Source organism: Malania oleifera, chromosome 12 (assembly GCF_029873635.1).
Source record: "Malania oleifera isolate guangnan ecotype guangnan chromosome 12, ASM2987363v1, whole genome shotgun sequence".
Taxonomy (NCBI): Eukaryota; Viridiplantae; Streptophyta; class Magnoliopsida; order Santalales; family Ximeniaceae; genus Malania; species Malania oleifera.
Window position 1 is genome coordinate 44,667,462 of NC_080428.1, and position 25,694 is coordinate 44,693,155.

The window sequence follows — 25,694 nt, forward strand, 5'->3', positions numbered from 1 at the left end:
AAAATACCAATTCACCCCCCCCCCCTCTTGGGATCACGATAAAGCTAACATAGGCCCCCATTTACCTATGTTATATCCTTATTTGTCATGTATTTACCCATTGTTATCATAGTTCGGGGTTATGCATGGTTTTTCATATCTCGGGAAAATTAGGTTAAAACCAAGGAGTTAAGAAAAACAAGAAGCCAAGGGAGTAATTGGGAAACACAAAGCTCAAATCAAATTCTCCACCAAACTCCCAAAGCCTTAGTTCATCAAATCTCTTAAGACCCTATTCGACCATGTGGCACAACTAGCTAACACATGGGGACAAACAAAGATTGAACGCAGGACCCCAACCAGGTCACAGAAAGAAGACTCCAAGGTTCAAACTGAAAGTAAATTGCTACAAGGTTCGACCAAGTGACCCTGTGGGATGACCAGGTTGAGAATCTGAGACTAAATAAGCCAAAGATATCAAGAGTCTTGACTAACAGCTTGACCAGGAGAGCTTGAGGGGTTGACTAGGTCGAGATCCTAATATTTAATAAAGCTAAGATCCTATAAGTCTGGACCATCAGCGCGACCTGAAAAATCTATAGGCGCGACCAGGTCGAGAAGGCCTGAAGTTTGAATCCTAGAATCTCGCGAGGCTCGACCATAGTGCGACCAGGGGAAGACATGGGTGCGACTTGATCGACTGACACGATCCCAGCAAACTGCTCTGTGAGATTTTCTACCAAAGTTTCCTATTTTGAATTCAAACCTTTGTAAACCATTTTTGGTATAAAACCTAGTTCTTTTTATGTGTCTAGGGTTCCCCTTTGTCCCTTTTTTGGTTAATGACAAACTTGGAGAGTCTTTGGGAGCCACTTAGAGTAGGATTTACTGCTTTGATTTGAATTCATTGTACTGGTTCATGCTTGGAGTCTTTGAAGGCCTATGACAACCTTCAAGTTCCTTGTGATGTCACATAGATAGTTGGTCCTTTGATTGTATTCTTGATTGCTAGTGACATGCCATTGAGTTGCATTTGAAGCCATTTTTAATGCATGCTTTCTTTATTGCTTTCATTTAAATACTTTCACTTTAAATACCTTGTATTTTATTTTCATGCAATTTTACATCTTTGATTGTGATTAGACTCTAGGGTAAAGGATAGCTTAACTAGGGATTCAGTCACTTATATGGTTTAGGCTACGGTTCATGTATGGGGTGTTCTCGTGATTGCCGAATAGGGTATACCCTAGTTTTCGATCGTGCTCCAGATGATTAGTGCACCTTCACTACCTTATACCACTCGAATGGTTCACTTAACTATTTAGCCTAGTACAGATAGCTGACCAGACATAGCTAGCGCACACGACAACCTAAGCTTGATTCATAATCTGAGATTTGCTTTGTAAGAGTAGTGTTAATATAAATTTACATGCTTTTATAGTTGATATAAAAACACTTTCAAAATCTCACCTTTTTCCCTTTTACAAAAAGTGTAGTAAATTAGGCTGGAAGTAAAACAACTGCACTTGAGTCCCCGAGGATAGACACCTGACTTACTCATTGTTCTAGTGAACTTTGGGATAGGTTATAAATTTAATCTTTGGTAGTTAAGGACCCAAGCCTTGGAGATCCTACCAAATTTGGGCGTTGTTGCCATGGACTCAGTTACGATTGTAAGCCAATTTCTAGTTTAAAGTGTTGCCGCTTTGTTTTTCTTTATTTTCTTTATTTTTTATTTTTATTATTCTTTTTTTTTTGTTTGATACCTTAAAGTCTTGATTGTGTGCTGCATGTGTATATGTTGGGTTTACGCTCTTTGGATCTGGAGTTAGCTCCTATAGATCTTGAGATAGAGAGATCCCATAGGTCAATTAGGAAATCTACCTCTAGTCTTGAGTTAGCCGAGTCGTCTGAACCTAAATTCATGGTTGAACGTCAACGAATTCCTACCTTTTATAACCCAGAACCCCAAGTTCCCCACTAACCTATTGCAGAAGAGCAATCTCTTCAACCTTTTAGAGACTGCTTCACACGTAATGCATACACCTCACCATCTTGTATTAGGTTCATGGAGGTTTCGATTATATCGATGCTTCCCAATTTCTTTGAGAATATGATTGAAATCCATACAGGCAACTAGATGAGTTTCTTGAAATTAGTTCCACCGTCCGTATACCTCATTTTGGTGATGATGTCCTCTGATTGAGGCTATTCTCATTCTCTCTTAAGGACAAAGCCAAATATTAGTTGAATTCCTTAGAGCTGAACTCGGTGACCAACTAGGCCACCATGCAACATGAGTTCTTAAAAAAGTACTTCCTTATTGGGAAGACTAACCATCTAAGGAAGGTCATCACTTGTTTCTTCCAATTGGATAGGGAACAATTTTTCGAGATATAGGAGCGCTTTAGAAACCTATTGTGTAAATGCCCAAATCACCAAGTCCCTAGGTGGCAATTAATTTAGACCTTTTATAAAGGATTACCTGAGCGTGATAAAGCCATGGTAGATGCATCTTGTGGACATACTTTCTTCAAGAACATGAGAATGAGGCATGGGCTATCTTTGAGAATCTCGCCGAAAATTCTCAGCCGCATGTTGTTGCTGCTCGTAGACCATCCCAACCTTCCTCTTACCATCCTAAGGGCATCTATGAGTTAGTTGCAGGTCATAGCCTTGCGCCCACACTGCACACCATTGTGAAGAAATTAGATCAATTCTTGTCGTCCTTAGGACAACAAACTCAGCCTGTAGCATGTGTAGAGGTGTGTGTCATTTATTTTGATCATTCTCACACTTGTTCTAATCGCCTCGATGAACCTCCCCCACCTGAGTTTTTGTAGGAGGAAGTTAAGGCCACCTATAATTGGCACGACATGCCGTCCAATGATACCTATTCTAACAAGTACAATCCTGGGCGGAGTAAGCATCCTAACTTCTCCTAGAGGCCACAAGCTTCGGGTTTTCAAGCTCAAAGACCTCAGCAATCACCTGCTACTCCACCTACTCGCCCGTTCCAAAACTCTCAAAATCCTATTATGTATGCCCCTAGACCTTTATCTTATTAGCAACTATCTCCTCCCTAATCCCAATATGATAGATCTTTTAAGGAGAAAGTGCTGGAAGCCCTTAAGGGCATTGAGGCTAATCGCAAAGTTGATCAAAAATTACTCCACTTTCACTCCCAGACTATTGCTAAGCTAGAAGCCTTTGTGTAGGAGAGATGAGGGTAGGTTGCTAAGTCAGCCTCTAGTGAACCCTAAGGGCCAATATGAGGTGGCTGCTGGACCTTCGTCATATTATAAGCAAACCCATGTTGTAATCATTCTTCAAAGTGGTAAGGAGGTAAACGATAGGGTTAGGGAGAAGTTTGACCAAGAAAAAGAAGGGGAGAATATGAGGGAAGAACCCAATGATGAACCATGTGATCCTCCTTCTTTTAATTTGGTAGATGATACCGAGACACCTACCCCCCTCCAATAATGGAGCACTTCCCCATTATGTCCCTATAGATTTTCATGCACCCTCAAAATCTAAGAAGGAAACCAATACTGAGTCTATCATGGACACATTCAGGCAAGTCAGGGTTAATATTCCTCTCTTAGATGCTATCAAGCAAGTGCTTGCGTATGCCAAGTTTCTTAAGGACTTATGCACACAAAAGTGCAATTCAAGGGTGCACATGAACAAGCAAGTTAGGTTAACCGAGGATGTGAGCTCAACTCTTTTAGGTCACTGTTCTCCAAAACTTAAAGACCCCGGTGCTGCCACCATTTCATGTGTAATTGGAGATTAGACAATCGATATGGCTCTTTTAGATTTGGGAGTGTGAATTTACTTCCATACTCGATATACAAGCAATTTAATTTTGGAGAGCTAAAGCCCACCTCGGTCACCTTAAGTTTCACCAACCAATCAGTAAAAAGGCCCCAAGGTGTGTTTTGGTCAAATTTGAAGAGTTCTATTATCTTGTTGACTTTGTGGTCTTGGATATGGAACCTTCCAACCTAACTAAGGATCCGATCCATGTCCTATAAGGAATACCATTCTTAGCTACAGCTAATGCCTGCATTCAATGTAGGACTAGGATTAGGGATATGTCCTTTGGCAACATACAGCTCCGGCTGAATGTATTTCAAGCTTCCCAATATCCACCCGATGACATCTAAGCTGTGGACATTGAAGAATGTGTTGAATAAGTGGCTCACTCGATTTTTGTGGAGGGACCCTCTAGAGGATATACTTCAGCTTGAGAGCTCCTCCACATCTAGCCTAGAGGACCCGTATGAGTAGATTCTTGCTATTCATGACTCGGTCTCTAGCTAGGAGGGAAGTCTTTGGGCAAGTGAGAAGTGGTTTAATAAGGAACTGGTTGAAGAAACTCCTATTTTTCAGCCTAGGTGAGATCAAAATGAGCATTCATTGCGTCTGGCAAAAGATGGTAAATTTAGAACTTTTAAGAGGCAACCCATATGTATTTCTCCTTCTTCTTTCTTCTTTGAGTCAATAGGTTGTATACTGTAGAGTAGGTAGGGTTTAGGATCTTTAGAATAGGTTGTAGGTTAGTTGGGGGTGCAACTAGGCCAAACGCATAAGTGCGGCCTGGTCAAAGCCCTGATGGTCTTTTGAACTTCCAAATTATCGAGAATCTCGACCATGTGCACAACCAGCACTGCCGTTTGCGTGACCAAGTCGAGCCTTTGAATCTTCTGAACATTCAAATTGTCGAGGAGTTCGACCAAGGCACAACCAGCACTTCATTCTAGCGTGACCTGGTCGAGATTTGGTTGTCCTTTCTCAGTTGGGGGTACAACCAGGATGCGACCAGCACAAGGCTGGTGCAACTTGGCCGAGACTATTAAAAATCATGTTTAAACCCTTTCTCGTGCAAAGCTAGAAAGACTCATTCTCCTTGGTTCCTTGGTTTCCCTCATCACACCCACCTCCAACCTAGTTGCCCAAGCACCCAACATCATCCCAGAGCTCTGGTGACCCCTCCGACGACTTGCCTTTGCTCCGATGGCCTCCTTCTTGTGCAAAACTCCATTCCAACATACCTAGGACCATTGGTCTTCCCTGCAGTTGTGGCTTTTCGTCCCACCTTCTAGCACCTATGTCTCTTCCCCTTCTCCTTCTTTCATCTTCCTCCTCACCTATATATCTCACCACCTTCTCAACCACCTCCTGTTGGTCTAAACATGGCTTTTGAATCTCGTTTTGATGATAACAAATAAAGGTTGATTTAACATGTTGTGTTTAAATAATGATCTTTCAAGAAAGCTTGAATTCCAAAGTTCAAAAGATAAAAAGAAATGCAAGTTCAAGATCACTAAGTACTCTAAAGCACACTCATCTTCAAAGTGATCCAAAGAATGCTCAAATGGACCAAAATGGTCAAAGCATGTGGAAGCCTAAAGATGACTCAAGCTCAAGTCAAAGTGGATTCAAAGACAAAACAACATATAAAGACTTCAAGCTTAGAGTGTTTAAATGCTTTAGGATGAATTATGTAAGTACTTCATACTAAATATCATGTTGAAATATTGTGAAGCTCATTAGGGGTTGTCATGGACTTAGAAACCTTATTTTAAAACCTCGAAAAATGATTTTTAAAGTAGCAAAGTAAGATGATTGAGTGTTTTGGAAAAATAACCTGAAAAATAGAAATTATAACTATTCAGGCGGTTGAAGATTAAACCTCAGGCGCCTGAAGATTTTCCTGAAGTAATTCTGAAAAGGCAGTGTACTCAGGCGACTGACCTTGATAACCTCAGACACCTGACCCTGTTTTATAACTAAAAATACACAGTTTTAAGGAACCTCAGGCGACTGACCCCAAGACCTTAGGTGCCTGACCACACTTAATGGTCATATTTTTTAAAAGTATTAAAATTCAAACTTTTTTTTTCTTGTGCTCCAAATTACATATAAACTTGGAAAATACTCCAAGCAACTTGGGAAAAATGAATTAAACCTTTTTAAGCCTATAAATACATGATTTCTCTAATCAAATTCACACCAAGCATTGAAAATCTGCTCTTAAGCTAAAATTGCTCTTGCTCTCTCAAAGCTCTCTTGCTCACTCTTTCATATTGAGAATTTCTGAGTTTCTCTGAGTCTCCGATCAATCTAATCTGAACTAAAACCTCTAAATTGCTGATTCATAGAGAAGTATTCTGGTCAATTAATTCTTGAGCTTCAATTCAATTTCTTTTGATATTTGTTTTGAAGTATATTAGTGCTTTCAATTGTACTAATCAGCTCTATCTGAGAGTATCTCTTTGTACAAAAGAAATTCTTTCTTGTTTCTTGTTTCTTTGATGGTTCTGGTCATTGGATCGTTGTAACCGAGCGTGGGGTATCGCTTGGAGAGGGGGCTCCACCCTAAAGTGGGAATTGTAAACAGTTTGTTTCGCCCGCAAAGGAATGTGTTAGTGGAATCTTTAGGTGGTCTTTGCAAAGGCGAGGACATAGGTTGGGGATAAGTCGAACCTCGTAAAAATCTCAGTCTCACTCTCTACCCTTTTCTATTTAAATTTTCAGCATCTATAAATTGTATTTAAATGTAGGTAGTTGAAAACTAAGATTGAGAGGATCTTTCAATTTAAGAAAGCACGTTGGTTAATTTCCAAAAATGTTAAAGGGAGTACATTGATTAATCGTTTGCAAAAATCTTGATTAAAAGAAGCACAAAAAAAAATCATTCATACAAGGCTATAAACTGAGAATCTGCAAACGCTGAAATAAGAAAAAGCAGCAACTCTCACAAATTGGTTAAGTATTGTATGATTGGTTGATTGATTGTTGTTTGGTTTGTGATTGATATTGAAGTGATTGGTTGTGGTTGGTTTAATTGAGTATTTAAAATCATAACATTCTTGTGTGTTTGCTTAAGTATACAAAAAAGCTGTAAATTTGTAAAAAAACTTAAAAGAATTTTATAAACCCAATTCACCCCCTCTCCCCCCCCCCCCCCTTCTTGGGACTATACCTTAACTTTCACCTCACTACAAAAAAATTGGTTTTTAGTGATGAAATTATTAGTGACGGATTCAATTTCATCACTAAAGGTGGGTATTAGTGACGGATTTGAGAACCATCACTAATACGAAACTATTAGTGACGAAATTAAATTCGTCACTAATAATTTTGTCACCAAAAATCGAAAAAATATCGCAGGAAATAGTTTTTCACGTAGAAATTATCGCGGGAAAATATTTGCGACAATTTGTACAGTATTAGTGACGAACTAGATCTGTCACTAAAAGATATTCATTAGTGACAAATAAATAACCGTCACTACTATTATTTTAAAAATAAATAAAAATTTTTGTTTCAAAGTATTAGTGACGAATGTATATATTCGTCACTATTGCCCCAGTATTAGTGACGAATTTGAGAACCGTCACTAATACTTCACGTATTTAAAAATAAATAAAAAATTTTATTTCAGAATATTAGTAACGAATTTATATATTCGTCACTATTGCCCCAGTATTAGTGACGGATTTGAGAACCGTCACTAATCTCTCAAACTGCATAGAAGAATCCAAACTTATGGGGTCACAGTGCTAGACACAGAAGGAGATGAAGAAATTGACTACTTTGGTGTGTTGGATGACATTATAGAGCTTAGCTATGGAACCAACGGACTCGTCCACCTGTTCAAGTGTACTTTGTGGGACATGGGCAATAAAAATACTGGGACAAACACGGATGCCTATTTTACTAGTGTCAATTTTAGTAAAACATGGTATCAAAATTACCATTTTGTGCTAGCGACGCAAGCAGAACAAGTGTTTTATTTTAAAGACACAAATTTGAAAGGTGAATGGCATGTGGCCCAAAAGATTCCTCCCCGAAGTTTGTACGCTATTACAGAAGTTGCAAATAGGGAGATGAGTGCTAGTGAGGCTACATTCCAAGAAGATGAGCCACCTGTCAGTGCAGCACCGCAATTTGCTTTCAATGTTGTCGAAGAAGGCCCCGATCTTATACCATTGCATAGGGTTGGTGCCACGGCAGAAGCCGTAGAGACTGTTGACATTACAATTGAACCCTTTGTAGACGTTTACTTCATCGATGATGAGGAAGCTGATGGGGAAGATGAAACAGGGGTCGAGTACTGTAGTGAAGAGGAAGACACTTTAGAAAGTAAGGATGATACCGATATTGACGATGTGTAGGGGGTAAGCAAATAAAGGTTGTCGCCATGTATCTGACATGTGTAAATAAGTAAAAATATATTTATTATGCATCCATCTAATATTTGTACTTTTTATATTTACTTGTCTAATATTCTGTAGTCATGGCACCAGGAAGTCATTGTGGCTGAATTCCATCCACGTTATCGACTACATCATTGCACGAGGTTGATCCGGCGACCTTGAGACCAGCAGAGCACATTGGTGGTGCTGTGGCACCATCATTGTCTGAGCCATCCAGACCTCGTCCAAACATGGATACCACAGATGCGGCTGATACACAGGGTGAGTTGCCGACCATGATAAGTAGTGTTGGTAAGGATACGATTAATTTATTTACATTTCAACTATTGATGTTAGTTATTCATATGTATGATTATAATGTTGTTCTAAATTTAACTCTACTTTCAGCATCTACATCGACGGTGAAGTAAGGTCGTGGTGTAGCGAAGAACATGTCACTGAAGAAGCACCTGGAGAGGACTAAGCAGCGGATTCGGATCGACATTCCTCCAGGCTACACGGCCCCGCTTAACGATTGGTGCACCTCATGGACCCGAGAGCTCGGCATTATATGCCCACAATATGCTCCAATCACGGCCTTCAGCCAGCCATAAGTGACTCAGGAGCAGCGCATGATTCTTTACATGTGCATTTTGGTAAGTAATCCCAAACCTTTTTTTTTATTTGTTTTTTTTACTTTTATTATACTAGCCAATTAACAATTGTCTGACATTTTAATTATATTACCTATATAGGAGGAATTCAATATGGACATCCTAGAGGCTGACCATGTGAAGAGGGCGGTGGACATCCAACTATGCAGTAAATTTAAGAGCTATCACTCGAAAATGCACGAGCATTTTCGGGTGATGGGAGATCAAGCAGAAGCACGACCATACAATAAGATATCCTAAGAGGATTGGGAGGTGGTGTGTCTCCATTTTCGTGACCCACACTATCAGGTGATGTGTTTGTATTATAATCACTACTTTTTCACATTTATGTCGCTAATAAACCATCATTATATCTTTCTTGTTGGCTATATGTGAAACAAATGCTGCGAACCGCAGCAAACTCCCTACGATGCATTGCGATGGGTCTAGGTTATTTGTAAATCATCGACGGGTAACTACTATATATAAAACTATCTGACCATTACATGACTTAATATTAATAATGTCTTATATGATAATGTAGTGTGATCTCGAGACAGGCGCAGAGGAGCCGCTGCCGAATCTTTACCAGAGAACACACCAACGGCGATTAAGGGAGTGGTGCGAGGGTGCGCAAGGCAAATATGTAAGTGAAAGAAAATATTTAGTTTATTACTTGATTCAAAACATCGAAGTTGTATTATTACTTATTGCTTTTTATCATTTTCATGAATGAAATTAGGCACGGATAGTCGAGCTGAGGGATGCACCTGTTTCAGAGGGGAGTTAGCAACTAACGGATTTCCAGATAACTGCCTAGGTGCTTGGGGAACGAGCGAGGGGCTGGGTTAAAGGTCTTGGAAGTGTATACATTGCACCAACAGCATCATCATCTATGGGTGCGGCGGCTCGTGTAGACATGGAATGAGCGCGTCGAGACGCTGAGTCTCGTGCAGAGGAGATGGTTCGACGAATGTAGATGGTGGAAATGGAGAACTAGGAATTGAAAGACACAATGTCCACTGTTGTAGTGGAGAACCACGAATTGAAACAGACGATGTCCACCATTGTAGTGGAGAACTAGCAATTGAAAGATATGGTGTCCACCTTTCAAGCCCAACCACAAGCCATGATGAATAGGCAAGCGCAGTTTGAGCAAATGATGTGTCAATCTCGACCAGATGATGCGGGTGGCTCCTCTCATTAGAAGGTATATAAAATGTAATTAGATTCTCTACTGTTTTATTTGGAAACTGAGTTGTTCTTTTCTTGGGCATATTTCTTTTTCTTGGCATTTCAACTTCTGTTATCTGGAATTTCTGGCATATCAGAGCTGCAGTATTGCTGCTGCTTTTGCTACTTTTTTTATTTGTTTTTTTTCCTTAATTTTATTTTCTGCTGCTTACTTCTGCTTCTATTTTGTTGAACTTATGGCAAAAACATCACATATTATTGAAAACTTGTGTTATGGTATTCATTATTATGTTCTAGTACTGAAGATTTTCATATTCAAAACTTAAATTATAATGCTAATGTGTTCATAGTCAAGAATCAATTAAATACGGTATTTTACAGACAATTTTAATTGATGTGCACCTCACTTTCATAAGGCACATGCCTTCACCTTGCCTTGTGCCTAGGCTTCAGGTATCCTTTGAATCCTAGTGTGCCTTGCGCCTTTGATTACTATGGTTCTAATCTTTCCAGGCATCCGTTGTGAAGTTCTTGTCTTGGACTTCCTTTTAGTGTTATAATCAAATTAATGCCACTTTTGAACCTGGTTAACTGCTAATGACGTTGGTTTATTTCGTTCTGGCTTGTTTTAGAACACTAGAGGCTCTAGATGCAGGTCTAAAAATTTTATTGAGACTTAGCTTTAACTTGTGTATTTGTTACTTGGGACATTCTGTTTTTCACTCCCTACTTTTTCCATGTGTCTGTAGAAATAAAAATGCTTTCATCCATTTTATTTTTATGCAACACTGCAACATTTTTGTAGACCTTAAATTACATGACAATCAAAAATCTAAACAAATGGTTGGTCAAGTAGCATGTTAGACCTTAAATCATCTAGTAACAAAGATAGATAGTAACTTGAATGAAAGAGTGGCTTGTTTCTTTTGAAAAAATGCATATTTATGAAATGTTAAACTACTTTGATGCATGTGTTAACCTTCTTGCAAGAATAATCTATGTGACTTATTGTAAATGTGAAAATGTCTTTTCTCTAAAGTCTATGCATAGTGAAAGAATAATCTGAAAAAGAGAGAGAGAGAGAGAGAGAGAGAGAGAGAGAGAGAGAGAGAGAGAGAGAGAGAGAGAGAGAGAGAGAATGTCTTTTCTCTAATCTTTTCTAAATATATTAATTAAATAATTTTATTGCTAAATTAAATTTTCTTTTTGATAATTATATGATGAGTTTAGAAATTTCATTCAATTTATAAAGAAGTTAAATAAGAGTCATCTACTTAAGAAAATTTCTTCAAAAAATAAGAAAATTTCTTCAAAAAATATATTCACCATAAGTTGAATATAAACATAACTCAGAGGGAGCATCATCTTCATAATTCTTTAAATTAAATGCTCTCATCATCTCATAACATTCATGTCCATATGCCTAGATGAATAACAATACTACACTGAACTCAATACTATCCACCGTTCTCTTATTTATATTCTTTAATGGATAGATTATATATTGTGATTTTTTTATTGCTACCTGATTGCATGCTAGTCTAGAGTGCCTCTTACATGGCGGGTGCAGTTGATGTGTGTATTGCATGCTGGTAGTGGATATAGGCTCTCGTGTGCCTTGAATTGAATTATAAATGACTTATTTGAACCTATCAGGTACAAGTTTTATGGGAAAATGTTCAATTTACAGACAGCAAGCTGCCAAAATTTCGTTAAAATTTTCCCAAAAAAAAAATTCATGTACAATGATAATTATGATAAAATGAATGTTAAAATATTTTTGAAAGGATGAGTGAAAGTTAAACGAAAAGTCATTTCATTAAACCCTAAATTTGCATTTATTAACATACATGGCAAATCATTTGCTTTTAACTATGGATAAGCATCATCATTTGTCTACCACCAAGGATATTCTGTTTTGAGAACGAGTTAAAGTTTTTACGTGCGTGGTTTGATGCATGCAATTGTTTGTATACTCATATGTACGACATTCACATTCATTTCAGTTATTTGTTTACGATTGAAAATTATTGTACGGCGCAGTCTCTATATTTTTTTTCCTGATTATACTGTACGCCAACTCTCCATTTGTATACTAATTTTTTTTTTATGATTCTTAATTTGTAAGGTTCGCGACCGTCATAACATCAACACGATGCCATGCATGTATGCACTATAATCGTCGGATGTAACTTTTGATTATTTCTTTGTAATTTTTATTGTTATTTGAACAAATGGAATTTTTGTATTTTAATTTAAATTTGTACTAGTATTTGTATTTGAATTTTGAATATTTTGAAAAAAATTTTGTTATCTGAACAGATGTTATTTCTTTATTTTAATTGAATTTGTATTTGAATTTGATATTTTGAATGATTTACGAGTTTTGTTGTAATTATGGTTTGAGGTTATGTATGCGAAAATGTAATTACATATTTTTACAGGACTTGATGATTAAAAAAATTAGTATTAAAGATTTTTTTAATTTTTTAATTATTAGTGAAGGATTCAAATTCATCACTAATAGTAGGGTATTAGTGATGAATTACAAATTCGTCACTAATAATAAAGTATTAGTGAAGGATTCAAATTCGTCACTAATAGTGGAGTATTAGTGACGATTTTTAGATTCATCACTAATAGTAGGCTATTAGTGAAGGATTCAAATCTTTCACTAATACACCACCATTAGTGACGAATTTGAATCATTCACTAATACTTTATTATTAGTGACGAATTTGTAATTCGTCACTAATACCCTACTATTAGTGACGAATTTGAGCTAAGCCAAGGTAGAATTTATAGTGACGGTATTAGGGTTTTAGTGACGGTTATGATCCATCACAAATACTCCATTATTAGTGACGATTTTTAAATTCGTCACTAATAGTTAGTAGTAACGATAGATATTGCACCTATTTTAAAATCATCATTCATACTTATAAATTCGTCACTAATAGTACTAGTGACGAATTTATAAGTATTAGTGATGGATTTGATCCTTCACTAATACCCTGATTTTTTGTAGCGCCTCCATCCATTTTCATCGAAGATGCCTCTCCATTTATACTCTCGAGCTGCTTCCAAGCAACCCCAATCTTCCTGATCCGCCACCAAGCAGAAGAGAGTCCAGGGACGGTTGAGGAATGAGCTATCGTCAGGGTCTGAGCACATGCTACCTGAACCAGTGACATTAAAAGGTCGAACAACCTAAAGTGCACAGGCACAGTATTCCAGGAGGCTGAGGGTATCAAAGATGACCCTTGAGGACTATGACTTCTAGCCTATGTACCAGTTCCAGTTGGACGAGACTCGTGCACATTCCAAGAGGAAATGTTGTGTAGAGGTTATCAAGCGGCGGAAGATGGATCACTACATGACCCTACCCACCACCACATATCACCCAGCCTTGGTTTAGGATTTCTACTAGCACCTGCACCATGATCTGTAGACATGTGTCTGGTCCACGATGGTTCAAGGCATAGGGTTTGAGCTCACCCCAGCCTTGATCAATAAGGCATGGTCTTACGAGGAGGTCGACGACACACCATGAGAGGCCCTCGATTCTTTTGATGTACACCATATCATCAGACAGATGTTCCACGACCTTTACTATGATGGTGGGAACATACAGCACGACATGTGCATGGAACAGAGAAGGGTACCTAATGACTTGCTCCTTTTGGATCTTATCCTCCAGTGCAACATCTACACATTCGGCAATCACTCAGAGCGGTGTGGCATTCATTCTATAGGTCCTATATGCCATGCACCAGAACATGAAGGTGGACATCCCTCAACTAATTATAGATGAGATGATTTATGAGAGGAATGTAAGAAACCCGAGGCTGAGGAAGCCTACGTTGAGGTCGGTGCGTGGTCAGGCCACTAGGGAACCTAAGAGGTCCCTCATTCAATACATCCTACTCATCATGACAATTCTAATGTGCCTGAAGGTCAACCTAGGCAATTTAGACGTGCATTTACCTATTGGGGAGGCCACTACCAAGCGGACATGACGACAATGCCTTAGTATTGTGGCCACGACACAATTGAAGGTTAACCGGTGGGCACCATTTTAGGGGGAGCCATGGTCTAATTTCCTTGTACTAGATTTCTTTCATGACCCTAAGGAGGAGTCTGCACGCCCGCTACTGCCACCACCACACCGAGCTCCAAAGAAGAAGAGGATGACGACAGCTGAGCCCTCCACTTTAGCGACGACACCTTCAAAGGTTGTTCCTCTAGCGACGACACCTCCTCCACTGGCATCCCCCACTATGCCTCTAGTAGGGGATGACCTGAGCCACCTGCGCCATGATTTTATGGTCTTTAGATCCTAGGTGCGCCATGAGTTGGCTGGGACCAAGACAGCGATCAGCTAGGGTTTTGGAGTGATGATGGAGGCACTTAGAGTTTGCTTCCCGAGTTCTTTAGCAACGTTCTCATTTTCGGGATTTGTAGCTCTAGCCACAGCCTTTGGGCCTTCTCTTCCTCTAGCCCCTCCATCTCCTGCAGCTACACAAGAGGCCTCTTCCTCCTTAATCCCTCCATCACAACCCGGTCATCAGTCCTTTACGCCGCATAGTACTCCGCCAACTAGCGCAACAGTGATAATCTAGAATGAGATGAGCGACAATGATGAGCTGGTGCTTCAGTCTGAGCTGATGCCACAACCAGCCACTGCTACAACGGCTGATGCTCAGTCCCCTTTGAGTCTATACCCATCGAGAATCCACTCACATCGGCACCAGTTGATACTCTGACATCCCCAGTTGCAGCCATAGAGCCTCCGAAGGTGGAGCCTGCCCCACCAGTTCCTTCCATAACAATTGCCCTCATTCTTCTGGTGGATGTCCCATGGGCCTTAGCGCCTTTTTAGATGGTCACACTACCTACTCTGGTCCTCCTAGTCCTACACCACATACTAGCAAACTTGATTGCTTCTCTGGCTACCAGCACAGCTGCCACCTCATTTGCTCTTGCCTCGACACCTCCTGTGCCATATCAAGCACATGCTCCGCCATCTGTTCCCTCACGCACATCTACTCCACCAGCGGCTCCTATCTTGCGCCCACCACCTCCTACACTTACGCTGACACTGGCTGCTCGTGTGCCACCTCCTGCTCCAGCTTCACCTGAATCACACCAGCTATGTCTAGCAGCTTTTTTATGGAGGAGGAGGTTATTTCGAGCTTGCACTTTGATGCAGCTTGCTAGTCTGATGAGGGCACTCCTTCTGATGCATCTGGTGATTTGGGTGGCGATGATTTTGATTATGACACTAGTGGGTCTACTAAGGAGGATTAGGGCAAGATACTTAGGATCCTTTTTTTGCACTCTCCTACGTATGTATTGTGCTCATGCACACTGTTTTCTTTTGTTTTCTTCTTTTATTTATATTTTATTTTATTTTTGTATCACCATGCTTGAGTGGTTGTACTTTTTATTTTTATGTTTCTATCTTCAGTTGTACTACCTCTGCAATTAATAAATATATATGGTGATTTGTTTCTACTTGCCTTTTGTGCTTTAGTGTACCACGACTTTTCTTTATATTTCTTGATTTTATGTGGATGTTACTTACGTAGGTACACTAGTTGATCTTTGAACACTATGCAGTGTTCCCTTCCCATGTTTTCCAGGTTCTTTCTTTCCACACTTTGGTAGGGACACTTAAGTTTTAAGTAAGGGGGTAATGGTGTTAGGAAAACACTACACGACATATGTTGAGCACAAAAATGACCTAATTTTAAATTTTTCAGTGAACATTGCTTGTTTCATGCCATGATAATACATTTGATACCCTTTATATACTTCTATATAGCCTGTATGTTTCATGTTTACGTTGTATCATTCAGATGACTTTATTATGCTCACTAACAATGTAGTGAGTTGCATGTGCGTAGTTTCACATGATATAGCCAATTTACCTATTTTCCCACTCTAGGAGGGTTGACTAGTGGTTCATTCATTTTAATACTGTTGTATAAGTTCTTGTATTTATATGGTATTCCATAAGGCTAAGACAAACTTTCACATGATTTGTTTTACTTAGGGTTCCTTAAAAGCACTAAGAGAACAACCATGGTAACTATGACACCTTGTGAGGTTATGTTGAGCACTTTTCTTTTCGTGAGTCATTTACATGAACTCTAAGTGCACAAAACTCAACTTTCCTTCTCTAGATATTTTTTGTATGTTAGTCTCGGTATTTGTACTCGCTAACCTAGAGGTGATGTGTAGTAGGGAGATATAAACTTAGGTCTTATAGCCTACTCAAAATGTAAGTATTAAGCTGCCCCTAAAGATGAACATAATTCATAAACTTTTCCTATCCATAGCATGAAGATGAAAATATTTATTATGATTGTCCTAGCCGACCATAGAAGAAAAATGTATAAATAAATAAAAAATGAGGAGAAGAAAAAGAAATGAAAAATACGTAGAAAATCTGCTACAAATACAAAGGGGTCAAGCTAGGGACACAACACACATATTCCTGCACATATGAAGCTTCTTCGGTTGTCCAATGCATATGATGTATTCACGCTAAGTTTATGAATTATCAATCTAGGGTGGTCTTGGTTTAATGTGGCGAGTAGGTGAGAAGGCGCTAGGGTGAAGGATCCGACACCTCATTAATAAGCTAAATCATATTCTTATGAGACTAGTTCACTCCATTTTTAGCATTAGTTCTTTAAAGTATGTGAGATGCTTGATCATGCATGTTTTTCCTCACATATGGGAGTGAACCCATCTTCTTGAGTGTTTTTGAGAGTATACCGGTGAGGTTGAGTCAAGACGACCGTTCTGTAGGTGTTTGAGGGTGACTTGAGTGTGAAAAATCATTCAATTTACACATGTCGTGTCACTTTTCGTGTTTATACTCGAATTTATATGGATTTCTTCATAGCTTGTACTGTTAGTAGTAAAGGTACTAGTGATGGCAGTGATGGTAATGAAGGTGGTGGTGATGGTGAAGGTGGTGGTGGTGGTGGTGGAGATAGCAATGGAAGTGTGTGTATGGGGAGGGTTATGGTTATGGTGGTGGTGATTATAGTGGTGGTGCTGGACAAGCAAGGGTGGTGGCATTAGCTAGTGGTGGCGGTGGCTATGCTGGTGGTGTAGATTTAAGCCATGCAAAAATAAAGATATATATATATATATATATATAGAGAGAGAGAGAGAGAGAGAGAGAGAGAGAGAGAGAGAGGTTGATGCATTGCAGTAGTTATGGTGACAGCGATTATGGTGGCGGTAGTGGTTACATATGGTGGTGGCGGTGATTATGGTGGTGGGTTAGATTTAAAGCATGCAAAAATAGCAATAGAGAGAGAGAGAGAGAGAGAGAGAGAGAGAGAGAGAGATTGAAGCATTGCAGGAGCTTTGGTGACGACGATTATGGTGGTGGCGGTGGTTATGGTGGTGGCGGTGATTATGGTGGTGTGGCATATTTAAGCCATGAAAAAATAGTAATAAAGAGAGAGAGAGAGAGAGAGAGAGAGAGAGAGAGAGAGGTTGATGCATTACAGGAGTTTTGGTGACAACGATTATGGTGGTGGCGGTGGTTATGGTGGTGGCAATGATTTTGGTGGTGGGGCCGATTTAAGCCATACAAAAATGGCAATAGAGGCAAAGAGAGAGAGAGAGAGAGAGAGAGAGAGAGAGAGAGAGAGAGAGAGAGAGAGAGAGAGAGAGAGAGGGGGGGGGAATAAAAAAAAAGTTATATATATGTAATTAAAAAAAAAAAAGGTAATATCATTAAAAAAAGGAGAAATCAAGCAAGATGCATGGATTCTCTGAACAAGACTACAGATAAAGGCAAGGGAAAAATATCCTCCCTCATTAAATAAAATAGAAGGGAACTCTTCCCAATCTTAAGACCATCAACACCTCCTAAATCAATTGGAACCCTTCTATCAAACAACTAAGTCTTCCAAACAACTGAAATTGTGGCTAAATTATGGATTTTTTGGGATTTAATTTAAGTGTGGAAAAAAGTAAGGAGTAAGGATTAGATTATAAGCAAGGCTATGAAAGTCAGTAAGGAAGTTAGGGATAGACAGTAGGACTGCAGTTGGAATTTTTCCGACAATATACAGAAATTTGAGAAAAAGACTGAGTCCACGAATATAACTGCGGTATGCCCATGAGAGCCAAAATTATCTAAAGGAATGTTAAGGGATTAAACAATTCGGCCAAAAGAATACGAATAAAGTAAATGATGAAAGTTTGGAAGGTGGACAATGTTTGATTTTAAGAAATAAAATGGGAAGATTAAATGGTAAGGACACAAAGTTAATTTGGAGAAATGGTTAAATGGATTATGCAATTCTGAATGCAAGAGGGTATTTTGGAGGTAAAATCGTGGCATGGATTTCTGAAAAGGGGAAATTTCTCCATCTCCATTGCCTTAAAGAATGTCTCTACAAAATGGGAATGGCTTCTCACAACGGTTTATAGTCACATAATGCTCTAGAATACAATGAAGCAACCAACCTACACGATAACCAACTAATAAAGATCTACCGGACATCAAGGAACACCCTACGACACAAAAGATCTTTCGAGTTAACCTCCTAAATTAGCTAAAATGCAATGAAACTCCTCCCAATCCAAATTTGAAAGAGTAGGGTATGACCTAGACCACTGGAAGAGACTAGAAAAGCATCTAGAGTAAATCTCAACAGCTAAGAAGGAGTGCTTCCTAAAGATTCTTCTGTTTTGCTCTTTTTAAATCTCCCAAAAAACAACACCCATAATGGCAGCCCTAAGTTTCTTCAGAAAACCATTAAGTAACCTAAAATTCCAAATATCATAAAATGAACTAACCTCATACGGCACGACCGTCTGTAATTGCAAGAAACAACATATATAAGGAGGACCACACCTTTCTGCTAAAGTGATAGTGATTGTGTAACGACTCGAAAAATAATGGTATTTAAATAATAAAGAGGGAGAGACAGGAACAGAAGGAGGCAGCCAACTTTTCCAAGTCTCATCGACAAACACAAGGGTTTCAATGACGAGAGTTCTTTAGGATCTCATCGATGAGGTCCCATCTCATCAATGAGAAAATCCCGAGAGAGGATTTTTGGAAGTCTGAAATTCTTCAACGAGGGCGCAAGTTCCTCAACGAACTTTCTACAGGACTCGTCGACAAGGTGACATGGCTCATCGATGAATCTCGCAGTATAAATAGTGTTTAACTCGATTTTCTCGCAGAAAAATCCACCGAATTCACTCTCTCCTCTCTCTCTCTCTCTCTCTCTCTCTCTCTCTCTCTCTCTCTCTCTCTCTCTCTCTCTCTCTCTCTCTCTCTCTCTCCCATGGCTCCACCTCCATCTCTCTTTGATTTCAGCCCCTTCGTTCACCGAATCGATAATTTGAGGCCACCACGACACTCCTGGAGAAGTTCTCTCCAAGCCTACTGGAGCGGATTGTCGGCGGGATGAAATTGGATTTCATCCCAAATTCAGGGTAAGGTCTTTTAAGCAAAATTTGGTTTAGTAGCAATTGTAGGAAATGTAGTAGACGTAGAAATAATGATGTTTTGTTCTGGGATTTCTGGTTTTCAGGGTGTTGAGTGGAGAACCCTGCGAGTGTAGGACCTGCTACAGTAGGGGGATTTTAACAGAAATCAGGTAAGGGAAATATGCTATGCTAGGCAAATGTAGTATGATTATCAGTATAGTATATATATTTATACCAGATTATTATTCACAGTAGGAATTAATACAGTTTATCCATTATGTATAATATATTTTAAATTACTATGTGGCTTGAGAATATAGATATAGTACAGAGACATGCTTTATAGTATTTTTCAGAGCCATGTTTTACAGATTATACAGACAGTGAATATATTTTAAAGTAATTACAGAATACCATGATTATACAGTTGATACAGATACAATTTATAGTACCATGACATATAATTTTACAGTTTATTTTAGAAAATATAGTTGATACAGATATAGTTTATCACAGTGTCATGATTTATACAGTTATTACAGAATCATGGTAAAACATATAGTTGTATATAGAAATGTATTATATAGTATCAGACCCTGATGGACATTATAGATACAGTTTACAGAGTACGGTGCCGTAGCTATATATAGTATAGAGTGCAACCACCTATTCAGATAATACATGGTATAAAAGTCGATCATATAGAGCCCACGAGTGGATAGGCTCCCCATCAGATATGGGTTGAGGAGGGCTGATTAGACCAATGGAGTATAGTGGTTTATCCTGGTCGGCCAGTCAGGATAGATCCCACCTACAGGCCGCATAACCCTATCATAAGGGGTTAAATCATGACACACAATTATCCACAAAGAAGTTTTTGTTTATTATTATGTATATACAGATTTACAGAGACAGAAAATATACTTATATATATTAGAAGTATTTTGAGTAGAAACCTAAAGTACATATATGTTAAGCAAAAGAAAAAATGTGATGGTTTATATTACTGGTACTGTATTTATAGATTCAGTGATACATGATTATATAGTAATATATTTTCATAGTATTGTAATTCATTCTCCACACACTAGCAATAGCATTTTTCGTCTTACTGAGTGTTGGCTCATCCCATTATTTTAACATTTTTCAAATGATCCAGGTAGGCAAGCAGACCAGGCTCGTAGATAGAGGAGCCTCAGTATTGCCCTGACAATAGAGTGAGTATTTTGGGAGTATTTTTGTATAGCCCTAGCTAATTGAGGGTATTTTGGGAAACAGTCATATATGTATATTTTGGGAAACATTTTAGCACTCTGGTATTGTATATAATTATATATGGTTATGTTTATTTGAATTCCGCTTCTCGCTGCTTAGGTTGACGGTTGGATTTAATCTAGTTTGGTATCAGAGCATTATAAATGTTATAGTATATAAAATAAAATAAAAATAGAACTGGAAAATAAATAGCAGGTCATTATAGAATGAGAATATGATTAACTTTTTCAACATCTTTCTTGTAGAGAACACACATTTGAGCAAACTTCCAACTTATTTTTTGTAGGTTATCTAATGTCAACATTCTATTGTTAATTGCCAAGCAACAAAAGACATTGATCTTTGTCAGAATGAAGATGTTCCATAGCTTGGTTACCGATTTAAGATGGTTGTGGTGGGTGTGCTAGGCGAGAAATTTGTAGAAACTTGCCACAGAAAAGAATTTAGAGGAGTTGAATTCCTAGGAGCACAAGTCTAGATTGCCTCTTCTAATCAGAACTTTATAAATCAAATTCAAGAGTTCCAACACTTAATTTGGCTTCTTTCCTCTATTTTAACTCTTAAACACTGGACACCAAAAGGGGCTATTATTATGAAACTACAAAAGATCAGCAATTTTAGCCTTTTGCTAAGACACCTTGTCAAACAGGTGTTGGAAAAGGTTAAGAAGGGTGTCCAAGGAGGCCTATTTGTCAGTCCAAAAGTTTGTTTAATTCCCATCCCCAACCAAAATTTTTATATGTACCCACATTACCGGATTGAATTTAAGGATATTCATCCATAGACTTCCACCTATGGGGCCAAAGGGGATAGGGAAGCACCATGGGTGTACTAAATCCATACTTGACACATATCACCTTTTTCCAAACGCTATTGTCTTCAACAACAAATCTCCAAATCCATTTACGGAGAAGAGTCTTATTCATGATCTCCAATCGCTTGATTCCGAGACCTCCCTTACTTTTGGGAAGAGTTATTGACCTCCATCCGACAAGGGAATATTTAAAACTCTTGGTCGTTCCTCGTCAAAGGAAATTACCTTGGTATCTTTCCATGATCCTAGAAATCATCTTCTACAAAGGTAAAATTGACATGCAATAAATAAGCACATTGGAAAGTACTGAATTGATCAAATTCAATCTACCTCCCATAGAGAGAAAATTGATTTCCATGTTGCCAACCTCCTTTCCATTTTTTTAAGAATTAGGTCCCAAACATGTCTATCTGGCAACTTTGCTCCCAAAGGAATGTCGGGGTAAAAAGAAGGGAAGGAGCTCACTAAACAACTCAAAATGTCTACCATAGAGTATGCATATGCTATATCATCGATTAGGTACATACGACATTTTGATAGGTTAAATTTCATCCCGGTAATTGCCTTAAATTAAGCAAAGCAAAATTGCCCTCAGATTTCTGAGCTCTCAAAGGGAATTACAGCAAAAGATAAGAGTGTCATTGGAAAACCCCATGCCTGGAAGCTAGGGATTAAAACCACTGCCTAGCTTTAGTTTCAGCCTTTAATATTGCATTCTTCTCTCATGCAAGTAATGCTGGAAATTGGAAGGCTTACATTTACACAGTAATAAGATGATTCAAGTTGTGTTTGGGAGCGTGGAATCTATGTCTCAAGTTTGCATTTTTGTTTATAATTTTGTATTGCATTTTATGCAAATACATTTAAAATAGTCATTCATGTTGAAATTAGAGGTGTGGAGTCGCCAACAGCCGCACCAGCCCAATTATTAACTTTGACATTGGAAACTGGTGACCACCAAACTCTGTAGACTATGCTGAAAATGCAGCCACCGCAATTTGATTTTTACTCCCCCTTGTATATATATATCTGTGTGTGTGTGTGTGTGTGTGTGTGTGTGTGTGTGCACGTGTGTGGAGATTGTGTAGTGGTGCAGTGTGTGAGCTGTGTAAAGTGTTGTGTTGTGCACAAAGAGTGTGTGTGCAAAGTAGAGAGTTGAAGAAAAGAGAGAGAGAGAGAGAGAGAAAGAGAGAGAGAGAGAGAGATAGAGAGACAGACAGACAAACAGAGAGAGTTGAGCAGTGAGGTTCCTTGTATTTTTTTCTCCCAGTACAGTGCAGTGGTGTGTGCTCCGTGGACGTAGGTCGATTCGATCAAACCACGTAATTTTCGGTATTTCCATTGTGGATGTTTCTTTTTTCTTCATGTGTGATTATTGCTCCAGGATCCCCCATTCCTAACAACTGGTACCAGAGCTTAGAGAGGGTGAGGAGCGTGATTAAATTTTGTGCTTACCTTTAGGTTTGGCGACGTTGTGAAGAAGCTTGGACAGCTATCAAAGAGGTGTGAATGGCGACTTCATGCACTGCCATTTCAGCTCCTTGTTGCTTCCCCGCAAAAACTGTTCGCTGCTAATCATGTCGGATCTCTCAGCCGCGAGTGTTTGCGGCATCTGGTGAAGAGGAAGAATTTTTTTTTCCTGCGCAGAGGCAAAGATGGAAAAAGAATGAAGAGGAAGTTTGATTCTTCCCCAGCAAGTCACTAAGGAATTTTAAAATAATAAAAAGCAAAAGGTGCTTGTCACTTCACCTTTTCCTTTACAAAAGTAAAGTGGGAGTTTTTTTTTCTGCACCAATTTATTTGAAGCTACAAAGTGTTTTTGCTAACACACCCTAGAATTTGCACTTTTTTGCCACATCACCAGTGGCGCCCACCTGCCACGTCATCTGTGGGCCCTACATATAAATTGGGTCAGACCTATTCCTAGCAATTTTGACCGTTCCGGACGCATTGGTGCAATCGATTTTTCCAAAATCAACCTCTAAGTTACTGTTTTATAATGGATGACAATTTTTCCAAGTTCGGCATAAAGAAATTTAAAGGTCGGAATGATTTCAGTTTATGGCAGAGTGTAGTCAAGGATATCTTGATTCAACGTGACTTGATCAAGCCACTAATCAGGAAGAAGCCAAAAAATATCAATGATGATGATTGGGCAAAGATGGAAATGAAAATGGTTAGTACTATTCGTTTATGCTTGTCAAATGAAGTTAAATATTTTGTTTTAGATGAATCATCACCTGTTGAGTTATGGAATAAATTAGAACAGAGATACATGTCAAAATCAGCTAAAAATGAAAGAAGGGGTAAATAGTATTGACCACATAATGATTACAATAAGATCATGACTCAACTAATGAGTCTTGGTGTAAAAGTTGAAGAAGAAGATAAAGCACTTCTTCTCCTGGCATCTCTACCACCTTCTTATGATAGTCTCGTCACAGCATTGCTTGTTGGTAAGGAAACCTTGAATTTGGAAGAAGTGATGGCTTCACTACAGGATACTGACACCCTTAGAAAGCCAAATGTTAACCTCCAAGGGCATGCCTTGGTCACACAAGGTGAGAAACGGACCAAGGGTAGAAATCAAAATAGAAATCAAAATCGTGGAAGATCAAGAAGCAGACGGTCCAAATCAAGAGCTCCAGGAAATTCTAACAACACTCAGAACAAAAGGCAGATTCAGTGTTGGAATTATGGCAAGATTGGTCACTACAAAAATCAATGTCGATCCCAGAAGAAGGAGCTAGAAAATAAAACAGAAGTAAATTGCGCCTCTTCTTTAGGAGAAGGAGATGCACTGTTATGCTCTTTAGAAAGAAAGGGAGATTCTTGGGTATTAGACTCTGGAGCCTCGTTTCATGCAACGGGCAACAAAGAAATGCTTAACAGGTATGTAACCGGTAATCTTGGCAATGTTTATCTTATTGATGACAAACCTTGTGAAATTGGAGGAAAAGGAGAAGCAAAAATAAATTTGATAGGTACCACTTGGAGTTTGATTAATGTCAGATATATCCCTGATCTCAAGAAAAATTTAATATCTGTTGGATAGCTTGCAAATGAAGGTTACACTACAACCTTCTATGGCGAAAGTTGGAAAATTTCCAAAGGCACAATGACATGCTTGTGCGGTAAAAAAACTGGTACTCTTTATATGACCTCAGATGCTTGCATGTCAATTTCAGTTACTGCAGGGAATGAAGATTCAAACCTATGGCACCAGAGACTTGGTCACATGAGTGAGAAAGGTTTGAAAATCATGAACTCAAAGGGAAAGATACCAGGTCTCCAGTCAACTAATATTGACCAATGTGAAAGCTGCATCCTTGGCAAACAGAAAAGAGTAAACTTTCAGACATTTGGCAAAACTCCAAAGAAAGAAAAATTAGAACTGGTGCACACCGATGTTTGGGGACCGAGCCCAATTTCATCCATTGGCGAGAAATCCTATTTCGTCACCATTATTGATGACCAATCTAGGAAGGTATGGGTTTATTTCTTAAGACATAAATCTGAAGTGTATAATGTTTTCAGGAAATGGAAGGCCATGGCGGAAAATGAAACAGGCTTGAAAATCAAAAGCCTGAGATCAGACAATGGTGGTGAATATGAAGATAGAGAATTCAAAACGTTTTGCCACGAGCATGGGATCAGACTTGAAAGAACCGTGACAGGTACACCCCAACACAATGGCGTAGCAGAACAAATAAACAGAACCTTGACTGAGAGAGCCAAAAATATGCGATTACAAGCAGGTTTACCAAAGCAGTTTTGGGCAGAAGCTATCAACACAGCTGCTTATCTTATCAACCGAAGTCCATCAGTACCATTGTAGTTCCAGTTACCGGAGGAAGTATGGATCGAAAAGGAGGTAAAACTTTCACATTTAAAAATTTTCGATTGCGTTGTTTATGTACATATAAGTGATTAGGCTAGGAGCAAGCTTGATCCAAAATCTCAAAAATGCACATTTCTTGGATATGGTGAAGATGAGTTTGGTTGCCCCATCTAGGATGATCAAAATAAGAAATAAATTAGAAGTCGAGATGTTGTTTTCAATGAAAAGGTTATGTACAAAGACGTGACATCATC